A 15,172-nucleotide genomic window follows, 5' to 3' on the forward strand; every position below is an offset into this window, starting at 1 on the left:
CATAATAACAAGCTCTAAGAGACAGTGTTTGGCTGTAGAGAACTTCTGTTGTACTAAATATTACTAGCTTTCATTTGATACTCTATAACATGACACTCAAATGGGTACACTTTCAAGCTTTTTTTCTGACACTTTACTAACAAAATGGGAGAAAATTCCAACTCAAAGAATTATTGGCAAAAGCTGGTAGCAAGTTGTCTTTAGGTAATAAGCTTTACTACAGTATTTAACAATAGGTAAGAGAATGAATGAATGCTAGAATCACCATAGCTGAGGATCAACATTGACTCTACTCAAGTGATCTTTGGCAACTCACTTAACCACTCTGCATCAGTTTCTTCTTTGTGAAATAGAGATAGCTCATAAAATTCTTGAGGGTATTAAATGAAATAATACATGCAAACTGCCTAGAACAGTGCCCAGAAGGAAACAGACATCCAATAAATGTTTTCTATAAAAAAAAAAATACTCTGAAAATATAAACTTAGAAACAACTTTCACAATTTCAAATGCCAGATGTATTTTTCATTACCTGATTATTTTTGTCATATGCAGATTTTTTTCTAATTCAAAAACCAGAAAGTGGTACAAACAATTCCTTACAAATAGAATATATATATACCTATTATCTTTATAATCCTTATTTCTTATGAGGGCAAGGAGAGCAAAAATTTATTTAAATTATTAAACAAGGGAGAAATTCTAGGTTTTAATTAATTCCATGTATAAGTTCTATATTCTCTGTGGTAAATTTTTAAAAATCAATTCCACATTATTTATATTCAAAATAACATGCTTCGGAAAAGTGTCAAAGCTTAATGTCAACTCTAAACAAAATTCAAAACTAAATTATCCACACATGATCAATAGATGACTTAAGAAAATAAAATGTCAAGAGTAAATAATGTCAAACTAATCTAATTTCTTTCACTGGCAAGTTTTCTTCTGAAGTGGGAAACAGGAGAATCTTATTGATTTTGTGGTCTTTTTTAGATTTTTAACAAGATATTTGATGAAATAGTTCATATTATTTTTATGATAAAAAGAAGAAAGTGTTATCTAAGTGAAACTACTACTGAAATGAACTTCCAATAATTTAAAAATAGCAGCCAAATTGGGGTGCCTGTGTGGCTCAGCCAGTTAAGTGTCTGCCTTTGGCTCAGGTCATGATCTCAAGGTTCTGGGATGGGACCCCACATTGGCTCCGTGCTCAGCAGAGAGCCTGCTTCTCCCTCTCCTGCTGTCTAGCCACCACTCATGTGCATGTGCGCTCTCTTTCTCTCAAATAAATAAATAAAATCTTTTAAAAATTAGCAGCCAAAGTTGGAATTATGCACATAATGGTGCATTAAAATCTATATGAATACACACACATATTTGTGCATTGCACAACCGGTGCAACTAAACAGAGGCAATGAATTATTAGTTTCTTCAAATATAAATTTGAAGGGATTTTAGCACGATCAAAAGTTTGGCATCAATTTAAAAGGGAGTCTCTATTGAAACACAGTATTCAACCCTTGGCTCTTTCCCACTTAACTTTTCCAAGTCAATTACTTGTATGAAAACACAGAAAGCATTCTTCACAAATTTTCAGAAAGACAGCACTGGGATAATAGCTAATAAATAAATAAATAAATAAAATCAAGATCCAAAAGTCTGAATAGGCTGAATCATTAGCATGCAGTAATCAAAATGAAATTTAACAGTGTGGGGTTTTTTTATTTTTTGTTTTTACGTTGAGCTCTACACCCAATGTGGTGCTTTAACTCAGGACCCCAAGGTCAAGAGTCACATGCTCTACCAAATGAGCCAGCCAGATGCTCCAAAAGTGTGAATTTTTTTCCCTCTTTTTCAAAAAATCAATTGTACTAGTGTCTCAAGGAGAAAACCTAACTTGGTAGAAGTTCTTATGAAAAACACCTGAGGGATTTAGTAGACTTCAAGTTCAACATGAGACAAAAGTATAATGGACTTTACAAAAGAGCTAATGCAATCTTAGATGGTATTAATTGAAGTATATTGTGCAGTACTAAGTTACTGACAGCACCACTGTATTTTTCATTGGTCAGACTCTTCATGAAGGACTGTATCCAGTCTGAGTATCAGACAACAAGATACACTGTAATGGAAAGTACTAAATCAGGTTAAAGTTAAATTATTGTCAATAGTATCTTCACAGCTGGTACTTCAAAAAATCTATACAATTATTTCCTTAACTTTCATCTTTAAATCAGCCAAGTCACCATTTAATTTCAATGCATTTTTGAGATCTTTATATCACCATCATAAATGGAAATCCAGCACCACTTCCCAAAAGTAGAGAAAATGAAAATAATACTATTACATCTTAGCTGGTTACTATTGTCAGCCAGGGCTCAGTTTGAGACCTGCTCCCTCTTTATAAAAAGTCACATTTTGAAGTATTATTGTTAAATATATTCTACCATCAAACTTAGATCTTTCTTTACTAATGAGAAGAACTATAAAAGTTAAAAAAAAAATCTGTGATTAGGTGTTATTTAAGACCATGTCCTCAGGTGTACTATCTAAAATTATCTACTTTTTAAGTAATGTGTGTCTCCACTTTGGGAAACTAAATTAAAATTTACTGGTATACCAGGCTATTACAGTCTGGAGATTTAATATGGAGAAGACTAGAAACACTAGAGAGCTCCTTACTCAAAAATATCTCCCCTGAATAATGAGAAAATTATCTGGATATGTGTCTATTTGGTAATGGTGCCCCACCTACCATGATTTATCTGCTCTTGGCAACATCTATCATGGAGACAGAGCTCATGGGACAAAAGGATATGTGTCCATGAAAGATAGCGGGTTGAGGGGACAGGGGTGAGAGGGAATGGAAAGAAGTAGGAAAACTGAAGAAAAAGAAAAAAAGGATCCATGGTTTCTACTCTTTGGTTATCTTCTTCACCTTAACTTAATTCCTCTCTTCATCACTAACCTAAGTGTTCTGAAGAGACTGATGTATCTGTGGAATTCATTGTCCCTCAAATGCCTGAAACCAATTCATTCTCTAATCCAAGAAAACATGTTTGCTCATTATAATCCAAATAACTGAGATAAAAATTTCTACAGAATAAAATGTCCTAAATTCACAAATCATTAACAGACCCATTAAGATTATAAATCTTCTTGGCTTAAAGTTCTCTGACTTTGCAACTTGTTCAAAGCATGAATTTTCAATAACCCTAATTGCCTAGATAAATAGATAAATCAAAGAGCATATGAAATGTGAATACAGCCCATGATAAATCTAAAGAAAGGCTTCATTTTCACATCAAATATTTGACACTAACACAGTAACATACATACAGTAAGTATTCAAGATGAATTATTAATTAGCTTTTCACCATCACTCAAGACACCACAATAGTTTGATTGGAAAAAAAAAAAAAAAAGTAGCATAGACCAGGAGAAAAATACATATATATTTATTCAGTGTCTGTTGCATAGCAAGAAACTCCCAAAATTCTTTTAAAATCCACTTAAGAGTTCTCCAAGTGAGAAAAACACACATATAGAACTGACAGAGTTTAAGTAACTTCTCAAGGCTACAGAGTTAGTAAGTAGCAGGGCAGGAATTAAACCCCAGCAGTACAAACTTCCAGGTGTAAGATGAATAAATTCTGAGGATGTAATGTACAGCATGGGGACTATAACTAACAATATTGTATTATATACTTAGAAGTTGCTAAAAGTAGATCTTAAATATTCTCACCATAGAACAAAAACCATCTGAAACTCAGTGATAGCACAAGTTATCCTGACAATCATCATCATCATCCTCATAGCATAACTTTCTCACCAGATCTTCTCAAATTAGATTCTCAAAACTTAGCAGGCCACAACAGACACATGAAAAAATGTTCGACATCACTCAGCATCAGGGAAATACAAATCAAAACCACAATGAGGTACCACCTCACAGCAGTCAGAATGGCTAAAATTAACAAGTCAGGAAACAACAGATATTGGCGAGGATGCAGAGAAAGGGGAACCCTCCTACACTGTTGATGGGAATGCAAGCTGGTGCAGCCACTCTGGAAAACAGCATGGAGGTTCCTCAAAAAGCTGAAAATAGAGCTACCCTATGACCCAGCAATCGCACTACTGGGTATTTACCCCAAAGATACAAATGTAGTGATCCGAAGGGCACGTGCACCTGAATGTTTATAGCAAAAATGTCCACAACTGCCAAACTATGGAAAGAACCTAGATGTCCATCAAGAGATGAATGGATAAAGATGTGGTGGGTGTATGGGGGAGGGGGGAATACTATGCAGCCATCAAAAAAACCCGAAATCTTGCCATTTGCAATGACGTGGATGGAACTAGAGGGTATCATGCTAAGTGAAACAAGTCAAACAGAGAAAGACAGTTATCATATGCTCTCTCTGATATGAGGAATTTGAGAAGCAGGGTGGGGGATCGTGGAGGGTAGAGAGGGTAAAAATGAAACAAGATGGGACCAGGAGGGAGACAAAACCATAAGAGATTCTTATCTCAGGACACAAACTGAGGGTTGCTGGAGGTTGTGGGGGACAGATAGGGTGGCTGGGTTATGGACATTGGGGAGGGTATGAGCTACAGTGAGTGCTGTGAATTGTGTAAGACTGATGATTCACAGACCTGTACCCCTGAAGCAAATAATATGTTATATGTTAATTAAAAAAAAACTTAGCAGGCCACATATTTTTTTTCAGGCCACATGTTTTTAAAGATCTAGCATCTAATAAGAGGAGACAGTAGTGTCTACATGTTGTTGTATATATGAATGATTGTGAATAAATACTATTTATGAGAATTACTATCACCATCTATTGAAAATTACTTAAATTAGTTGTAACAGATACCCAAAAATTATGAAAATATATTAGTACTCCAATTACTCTTAACTTACAGTGTTTTAATAGCAATAATGAAGTAAAAAGAGATATAATTAATAAGTGTGATATTCTTTCTTGTACTTCCAAGTTTCTTAACTCATATCTGTCATAAAGCACATACAGTATTGAGACTTTCAAATACGTCAAAGAAACCAGAAGTTATGTTTGGGTAAACTATGTGATAGATGGAAAATTAAGTAGAAGTCAGGTTGGGCAAAATGTGAATTTTCTAAAATATACGGTTTTTTCCCGTATATTTAAATAAGGCCAGACATTCTCTGCCAATAATAGCATTCTAACAAGAAAAAAAAAAATAACATTGTTATTGCAGACAAGATTTAACCTCTGTAAATTATGAAAAAAGAAATACATGTTTTCCTCTCTGGAATGACATTATGACATGGTCAAATATAGGAAGAAAAGTTTAACTTTTCAAAATAATTGCCAGGCTTGTGCTTTCATGACTTTACTATTTCTGGTATTATGTTTATAAAAATGTTGGGGCGCCTGAGTGGCTCAGTGGGTTAAAGCCTCTGCCTTCGGCTCAGGTCATGATCCCAGGGTCCTGGGATCGAGCCCCACATCGGGCTCTCTGCTCCGCAGGGAGCCTGCTTCCTCCTCTCTCTCTGCCTGCCTCTCTGCCTAGTTGTGATTTCTCTGTCAAATAAATAAAATATTAAAAAAAAATTCTGTAAAAATGTTAATGAGTCACTAAGAGTATAAAGAATTTGCTTGTCCATCCTTTCTGCAGCCATAGGGAAAGTGGATGAGAGATAATGTATTAGCTCTCATCCTGTCAAATCAGCAGTATTAAAAGCCAATGATAATATTCATTACAGGCTACTGAATAGGTTCACAAAAGGAGAGAGGAGCAAGGGAATCCTGAAACCATTTTTACCTATAAATCAACAAATATCAATTATAAACTAAGTGAAACCCAATTCCTAAGTGTCGTTGACAATATAAAAACTTCATGAGACACACAATTTCTATACTCAATAATGTGATTTTAAATTCAGAGTAATTTTTTAAAACACATAAAAATGAGTAAGCAATATGAGCAAGCAATTATATTAAATGTAAATATTATCTTAGTGCTTTTCAGCAAAGGTCAGCAGACAAAACAGACGACAAGCTTCCACTCTTCTTGAAAAATAGAGAATTACCTGAAGATGATATTTTGCTTTTATGATGCAGAAACATGAAAGAATTCTGAAACACAGTAGAAATCTGTGAAGAGAAGAGATACAGAAGCATTTACTCTAAGCTGACTGACAGTTCCAACTGCTGAGGACATCCAAGGACTTCTAACTTCAAGTAAAGTATCTCAAATGTATTACTAAATGTTGGGGTCCATTATCAAAGGAAAAAGACTGAGACAAAGTGAAAGTTATGTGAAGCTTTATTCTATGCCAAGCATTATAAGTCAGACTAACCGGTCAGGGCCACCTGTGAAGAGAGCAACCCCCTCCCAATCTCACAGGCTCGTTTTATAGGGCATAACGACAGATCCAAGGTATGTGGCTTCTATTGTTAAGGCGTTTACTCCCGGAATCGATACCCAGAACCATACCAGGAACTACAGGGGCGTTTATTCCCGGAATGAAGTCCATGGTTGTAAACAACAATATGGCTACCTAGGCAATATGGAGTTGCTCTGGCTAAGCAGGCCCTAATAGTTAAACAGGTTTTAACATTAAATTGGCCCTAACACTAAATACATGCAAATTAAAGTCTGTGGATCAAAGTGTTATTGAAATACGCAAGTAACAAGAATTAGAAGAGTACCAAATGCTACAGAAGTTTGTGTTTATCCTGTTAAAAACACTATAAGAAATATTTCTCTTACTGTCTAATTTTGTTATTTACCATAGCATTTTATATTTTTAAGTAAAAGTAAAAACTAACCTGTATTTTATATAAAGCACTAGATGAATGAGACTAAAATACCAACCACCCGCTCAAGAAAACATGCTTCATTCAAGACAAACCTTAAAAATTTTAAATGGTAGTACTGTGAAAAAAAACCTAGAACGTAACCACATGTACTACGAATACATAAGCATTTGAGTATAGACATCATATTAAAACAGTGGCTGACCTATATTTTATTTTGTTGATGTCTATCACCACAGTTTAATCCAACAGAGATTTATTGAGCACCCATTATGGACTAGCCAGTGTGACAGATGCTGGAGTAGAGAGATGAATGAACAAATTAAATGATGGTTCTGAATCTAGCCTCAATTTTCTCCCCACAATTTTCACACTCCGTCTTCCATTCATCTCATCCCACCTAAACTGAATTTTGAACCAATAGAAATTAAACTGATAAAAAGTATTTGGATATGTGCATATCATTTTAGATTTGATCAGGATATTTTCCAATTTCAGTGAAATAAGCAAAGTAACTCAATAATAAAATTCAAAATAGACTATTGCACAGTTTTACTTCCATTTTGCATTTTACAGGAATAGTCACCCTTTTCAAGAGTCCTCTTTTAATCTGTCTCTCTCACACATACCCTTACAACATTAATCCACATTTAATCTTTTAGACGTCAATCCTTCTGCGCTAATTAGCTAGTTTCTTGAATGATCACAATTTTAACATTTTTACCGGGCATGTATATTATTTAAAACCTAAAATCAAATAATGTGCTATCTCTCTTAATAGTATATGAAGTAAAGGCTATTAAAATAGCTGTAGAGTGAGTAAGGCAAAATATAAAACCCATATTGGATGTGAACTCATTTCTGCTGATTCACTGTGAGAAACAACATAGTGGGAAAGTAGAGGAATTTAATTTGAGCAACAGTGAAGCCTCACTTACGTAACAAAGGGGGCACAGGGAGTGCTTCGTCTGCCTCTACTGAATGAAGGTCATGATTTTGGAAATGAAAACTGAACAGCAACTACACAGATGTTGCACAAAAATAGGGTTTGTTCATTCATAAACCCTACGGTGCCAGGATAGTGGAAAGCATTTAGACGAAGGAGAAAGAAAATAATGATATCACTAGAGATCCCCACATAAAAGAAAGGAGTGACACTTCCCTGACAGAGGTTACAAATCCATCACAAAGGCAAGAGATTGTAGTTTCAATTAATCAGGATATTATGCTAAAAGTCACATCCTTCTTTAGAAAAAAAGTACTCTGCTCAGAAATTCTTCCTCTCTCTTTCTCCTGGCATTCTCACTTCACTGATAATATCTTCATGCACAAAATTGAAAAAAATTAATATTTTATTTTGGACTCATTTGTAATGTAGATATGATAGAAATTTATATAGGGAGTGGCCTCTTCATTTTTGAAATAAATAATGACAGAGGAAGGAAATACTGGAAATGGTCCATCATAATCAAACTGCTGATGCAAAATGTATTGAGAGAGAAAAGGAGAGAAAAATATGATGATCTCAAAGTTTTAAACACAAACATCACAATAGTGACATAAAGCCTTAAAACAGTTCTGGAAAGGTTTAAGCCCAGGATGTGCTGAAATTGTGGGAAATACAAAATGAACTGAAATTCAGCTAATTCCAAAGAAGCAATAATCAAGGAGTGTCTATTTCCCTGCTGGAGGTAGAGAATGGAATGTTAAGGCATAATAAAGGAAAGGAAGAAAGATCCATTAAGCAATTTCATTTTTATCTTCCCCAATGAGTACAATCTTTATCAATATGTTGTCTCATGAGTTTGCCTGAGCTGTTAAGATACCAACTGCAAATGCTAAACAACTTATGGCGAGCCAATGAGGCAGGACTAAGTAACATTTTCCCATGGGGAACAAATATCAGACATTTCATTTCACCCATAAATGTTTTAGAATATATGTCTACCAGAAAAGGATTCTTTAAAAAATACCATCATCACTCTTCTTAAAATTAACAACTTTTTCATATTATCAAATACCTAGTCAATGTTCAAGTGTCTCTAATTGCTTCATTAATGTTTGAGAGTTGATTTGTCTCAAAGAAGAACCAAATCAGGTCCATATGATGCATTTGGTTAACATGTTTCATAAATCTCTTTAATTCACACATTCCCTCTCCCTCTTCCTTTCCTCACATTTTATTTTATTTTATTTTATTTATTTTAAAGATTTTATTTATTTATTTGTCAGAGAGGGAGAACAAGCAGGGGAGAGGCAGGCAGAGGTAAAGAAGCAGGCTCCCTGCTGGGATCATGCTCTGAGCTGTAGGCAGCCACTTAACCAACTGAGTCACGCAGGTATCCCATAATTTTTTTTATTTAAAAAACAGGACTATTTTTCCTACACTTTCCACATTCTAAGGTTTTGCTGACTATATACCTATGGTGTCAACATATTATTCCATCTCCTATGGATAGTTGGATATAAAGGTCTGATTAGATTCAGCTTGGTATTTTGTCAAGAATAAGTCATATTTTTGTGGTGTACCTCTACTAGGAAGTATGTGGTATTCAGTTTTCCCTCTTTTTGTGAGTTTAGGTGTTGCTGGCCTGATTCTTCCATGAAAATGTTTTTTTTTGTTGTTGTTGTTTTTTAATATTTTATTTATTTGACAGAGAGAAATCACAACTAGGCAGAGAGGCAGGCAGAGAGAGAGGAGGAAGCAGGCTCCCTGCAGGGCTCAATCCCAGGACCCTGGGATCATGACCTGAGCCGAAGGCAGAGGCTTTAACCCACTGAGCCACCCAGGCACCCCAAAAATGTTTTTAATAGCTATTGTTGTCCTTTGACTAGATCTATTTTTTTATTAGAAATTAGAAAATGATAATGGTCTCATTATTTCATTTCTTCTTTATTAACTGAAATACTTCAGTAAAGATCTCCTTATGACCTATATGGCTACCCTGAGGTTCTTCATACAAGAAAGACATGTTTGATACACTCCCTTCCTTACCAGGACGGAGAAGAATAAGTTGGTTCTGTAATATTCTTCAAAGGTAAACAATGAGGATTTTTCTTAAGTTTTTATTTAAATTCAGTTAGTTAGCATACAGTGCAATATTAGTTTCAGGTGTACAGTATTAGTGACTTAACACTTCCGTGCTTATCACAAGTGTAGTCTTAATGCCCATCACCTATTTAACCCATCCCCACTATCTACTCCCCTCCTGGTAATCATCACTTTGTTCTCCATAGTTAAGAGTCTGATTCTTGCTTAGCTCCTCTCTTTTTCCCCCACTTTGCTCATTTGTTTTGTTTCTTAAATTCCATATATGAGTGAAATCATATGGTACTTGAAATTCTTTCTCCGACTCATTTTGCTTGGCATAATACTCTCTAGCTCCATCCACATCATTGCAAACAGTAATATTTCAAGCTTTTTTATGGTTGAGTAATAATTCAGTGCCTGTATGTATGTGTGTGTGTATGTGTATCACATCTTCTTATCCATTTATTTGAGTATCATTATGAAATCATGAAGTTTAACATATTTGATGTCCTTTTAATCCAATATAGTCATTAATCCTTATATGAGGAAGGCTCTTTTTTTTAATTTATTTATTTTTTTCAGCGTAACAGTATTCATTTGTTTTTGCACAACACCCAGTGCTCCATGCAATACGTGCCCTCCCTATTACCCACCACCTGGTTCCCCCAACCTCCCACCCCCGCCCCTTCAAAACCCTCAGGTTGTTTATCAGAGTCCATAGTCTCTTATGGTTCGCCTCCCCTTCCAATTTTGCGACGACGTGGATGGAACTAGAGGGTATCATGCTTAGTGAAATAAGTCAATCGGAAAAAGACAACTATCATATGATCTCCCTGATATGAGGACATGGAGATGCAACATGGGGGGTTAGGGGGATAGGAGAAGAATAAATGAAACAAGATGGGATTGGGAGGGAGACAAACCATAAATGACTCAATTTCACAAAACAAACTGGGGGTTGCTGGGGGGAGGTGGGGTTGGGAGAGGGGGAGGGGGTTATGGACATTGGGGAGGGTATGTGCTATCGTGAGTGCTGTGAAGTGTGTAAACCTGGCAATTCACAGACCTGTACCCCTGGGGATAAAAATACATTATATGTTTATTAAAAAAAAATTGGGTGAGGAAGTCTCTTTAATTTGGTTCCTATGCCATTTTTGTCATAACTGATAATAGTATTTGGTAGCTTCCTCATTTTCTGATATAACAAGGTCTTTCTGACTCCTCTTGTACACTCTCTTCCCTAGACTTGGAAACACTCATTTCTGCAAAAACTGTGGGGTTTTTTTATGGGAAAAAAACTTTAAAGACCACAGCTTGGGTACTATTATGTATTGTCTCAGGACTTTTATAGCAGACAGGCTAGGAAATAACTCATTTGAAGAGAAAATATACCATCATGAATTCATGTTAATATTTCCAATCCATATTTAGGTTGATATTTTTAGTTAGTTTTTTGTTTGTATATTTTTTAAAAGAGTTTGTTTGAGAGAGAGAGAACAAGAGGCGGGGAGGGTCAGAGGGAGAAGCAGACTCCCCAATGAGCAAGGAGCCCAATGAGGGTCTCAATCCCAGGACTCCAGGATCATGACCTGAGCCAAAGGCATTCGCCAACCAACTGAGCCACCCAGGTGCCGTGTTTGTACTTTTATGTCTCTTCACTTATGCTAAAAATATTGGTTCCTAACAGCATTAACATAATTACTTATTAATTAGTTTTGAACAATATTACCACTAACACTGATAACTGAAAAAAACTATTGAATATTTCTTTGCAGATCTTTTTCTCCTTAGGACATATTCGCCAGAGTTGAAATCATATGTTGGTATAATTTTATTTTGCACTTTTCATTATATGTGAGTTGAATATTTTTCATTTCATCTAGGACTATGAGTGTTTATTATTACTTTTACTAGTTAACTTCTGCCAATGTTTCTTAGTGTTAATGGTCTTGTTCTACTGTAGTTTTAGAAGCTCATTTTGCATTAGTAATAGTAACCCTTTGTCTGTAATATAATTCACACTTTTCCTAGTTTGTTGTTTTTTATTTTAATTTTCTTATAGCTTTTTCTCATGTGAAATTTCTTTTTTATTTTAGCGCAATCAAATTTATCTGTCATTTCCCGATGTCTTCTAGATTTTTGAATTTTTAGTAAGAAAATTTTTCCATTTACAAATTATAAAGGAATTCCCCCATTTTTTTTCCAGTAGTTGCTTGACATTTCTGATACATTTGGAATTTATCCTGGTATATGGTTCAAGGAAAGATAAAATTTTATCATTTTCCATGTAGCTATTCAATTATGCCAATATCATTTATTAAAGTATCCATCTTTTCAGCACGGCTTTGATATGCTATCTTTATCTTATAACAATTTCTGTATACACTTAGGATTATTTCTGGACTTTTTATTCTATTTGTTTAATTACACTTTTTGTCTATTACATTGGCCTATCTAATTCATGCACCAAAAATATCTGCTAAAACTAGCATCCCAATCATTTCTCTTCTTTTTTAGGGCTCCCCTAGCTATTCTTGCTTGGTGTTCTTTCAAGTAAAAATTGAATAAACTAATGTATCTCCACTTTTCATTTGAATAATAATTTATAAATTAACTTAAGATGAGTTGTCATTTTTCATTTCTCCAAAGAAGACATACAAATGGCTAACAGACACATGAAAAAATGTTCATCATCATTAGCCATCAGGGAAATTCATATCAAAACCACATTCAGGTACCATCCTACATGTTAGAACAGCAAAAAATTAACAATGCAGGAAACAACAAATGTTGGAGAGGATGTGGAGAAAGGGAAACTCACTTACACTGTTGGTGGGAATGCAAGTTGATGCAGCCACTTTGGAAAACAGGGTAGAGGAGGTTTCTCTAAAAATTAAAAAATAGAGCTACCCTATGACCTAGCAATTTCACAACAGGGTATTTACCCCAAAGACACAGATGTAGTGAAAAGATGGGCTATATGCACCCCAATGTTCATAGCAGCAACATCCACAATAATCAAACTGTGGAAAGAGCCAAGATGTCCTTCAACAGACGAATGGATAAAGAAGATATGGTCCATATACACATTGTATGCCTCCATCAAAAAGGATGACTACCCAACTTTTGCATCAACATGGATGGGACTGGAGGAGATTATGCTAAGTGAAATAAGTCAAGCAGAGAAAGTCAATTGTCATATGGTTTTACTTATTTTTGGAACATAAGGAATAGCATGGAGGACATTAGGAGAAAAAGGGAAAAATGAGGGGGTGGGGAATGAGAGGAGGAGACGAACCATGAGAAACTATGTACTCAGGGAAAAACACTGAGAGTTTTAGAGGGGAGGGGAGTAGAGGGATGGCTGAGCCTGATGATGAGTATTAAAGAGGGCACAGATTGCATGGAGCACAGGGTGTTATACTCAAACAATGAATCTTGGGACACCACATCAAAAACTAATGACATACTGTATGGTGACTAACATAACATAATAATAAAAAAAAAGTTAGAGTTGTCATTTTTATGTTATTCAGTCTTTCTAGTTAATAATATGGTGTGTCTTTCCATTTCTTCCAATCAAATTTTGTGCATTTTGGAGATGTCTCATGGTTTTCCTCAGTTAGGCTTAAATATTTCTTAAGTTCATGCCTAGATACTCTATTTTAGTTCATCTCATTTTTTCATAAAGATCTTATTTATTTATTTGACAGAGAAAGAGAGAGAGAGAGAGACAGCGAGAGCCGGAACACAAGCAGGGGAAGTGGGAGATGGAGAAGCAGGCTTCCCACAAAGCAGGGAGCCCAATATGGAGCTCGATCCCAGGACCCTGGGATCATGACCTGAGCTGAAGGCAGAGGCTTAACGACTGAGCCACTCAGGCGCCCCAGGTTCATCTCATTTTCTATCATAAAGAGGGTCCTCCATTCCTATTGTATTCTAATAGATTATTATGTGTAAATATCAATACTATTGATTTTGTCTATTGATTCTTTAACAAACTATTTTCCTAAATATCAGATGTATCTGAGACAGTTTAGTATTCCTTTATAATAGCTGGAAGAAGTCCAAAGAAATACTGCTTTATTATGTTTGCGAGTTCCTATTTTTAGCTTAGGTTGATGTGGCCAAGGGAAACAGATTGCCATGAATCAGAAGAGCAAAACAAGTACCACTGAGAAAAAATAGAAGCCCCATCAGAAAATGAAATAGTAAAAGCACACTTAGGGGAGGCAATTTTCTGAAGTGATGGAAATACTTTGTATCTTGTTGGATTTGTGTGTATGCAAGTAACACGAATTTGTCAAGATTTATGGGATTGCACATGTAAGATTTCTACATGTCACTACATAGAAATTTTATTTCAATAACCTGTAAATAAAAAGAGTACCAAGGTTTTTTTTTTTTTTTAGCTTAAATAAATATCCACTGAAAAACATCAAACCAACTGCTATAGATGGTTAAAATTTTCCACCTCCTCCCCAAGCCTACTCTTCAGAGGAAACCATTGTCAATAATTTGATGTCCATAGTCCCAGACTGCCTATAACATATAAATTCTCTCTGCATTCCCCCTTCCCTTCCTCTCTCTCTCCCTCCATTTCCTACCTCCCTTCTCTTTCTATCTCCTCTCCCTTTCCTCCTCCTCCTCTTCATCCCTCTTCTATTTCTTCTTCCTCCCACCCTCTCCTTGGTAAAGCCAAGAATCCACACAATCCAAATTCAAGGAAGAGACTCCTAAAGGAAGAATTTTCAGCAACCAAAAGCTAATATCAAGTTCTTTCTTTTCTCAAATATAGCAAACAAGACATACGCTTCATAGTAATACTTCTTAAAATTCCCCCCTTTATTTAAAAGATTTATTTATTTATTTAAGAGAAAGAGAGAGCAGGGAGGTGGGGAGGAGCAGAGGGAGATACTTTGCAAGCAGACTCCTCACTGAGTGTGGAGCCAGACACTGGGCTGGGTCTCGGGATTCATCCAATCATGACCTGAGCAGAAACCAAGAGTCTGCCAACAAATCAACCAGGTGCCCCAAAATTCCCCTTTTTCCATCAATTTCTAGTACAAATGAAGGACCTTCATCCACCTTCTAGGGACAATCTTCTGAATTATCTCTTCCCCCATTCCCAGATTACACTCTTTTTCTATTTTACCTCATTCCTTCTCCCACTTCTACATCACTAACATAAGAAGTACTCACAGCTTAGACTGCTGTTGGATGATTAGAGAGAAGAAAAAATGTGAGAAAGCAGAGGCCACCAAAGGGTGGGAAGGAAGCTGAGAACAATATTTGTCATAATAAAATTATATGCATATAGGTACAGAGATAC

This window comes from Meles meles, chromosome 2, assembly GCF_922984935.1.
Source record: "Meles meles chromosome 2, mMelMel3.1 paternal haplotype, whole genome shotgun sequence".
Lineage (NCBI taxonomy): Eukaryota > Metazoa > Chordata > Mammalia > Carnivora > Mustelidae > Meles > Meles meles.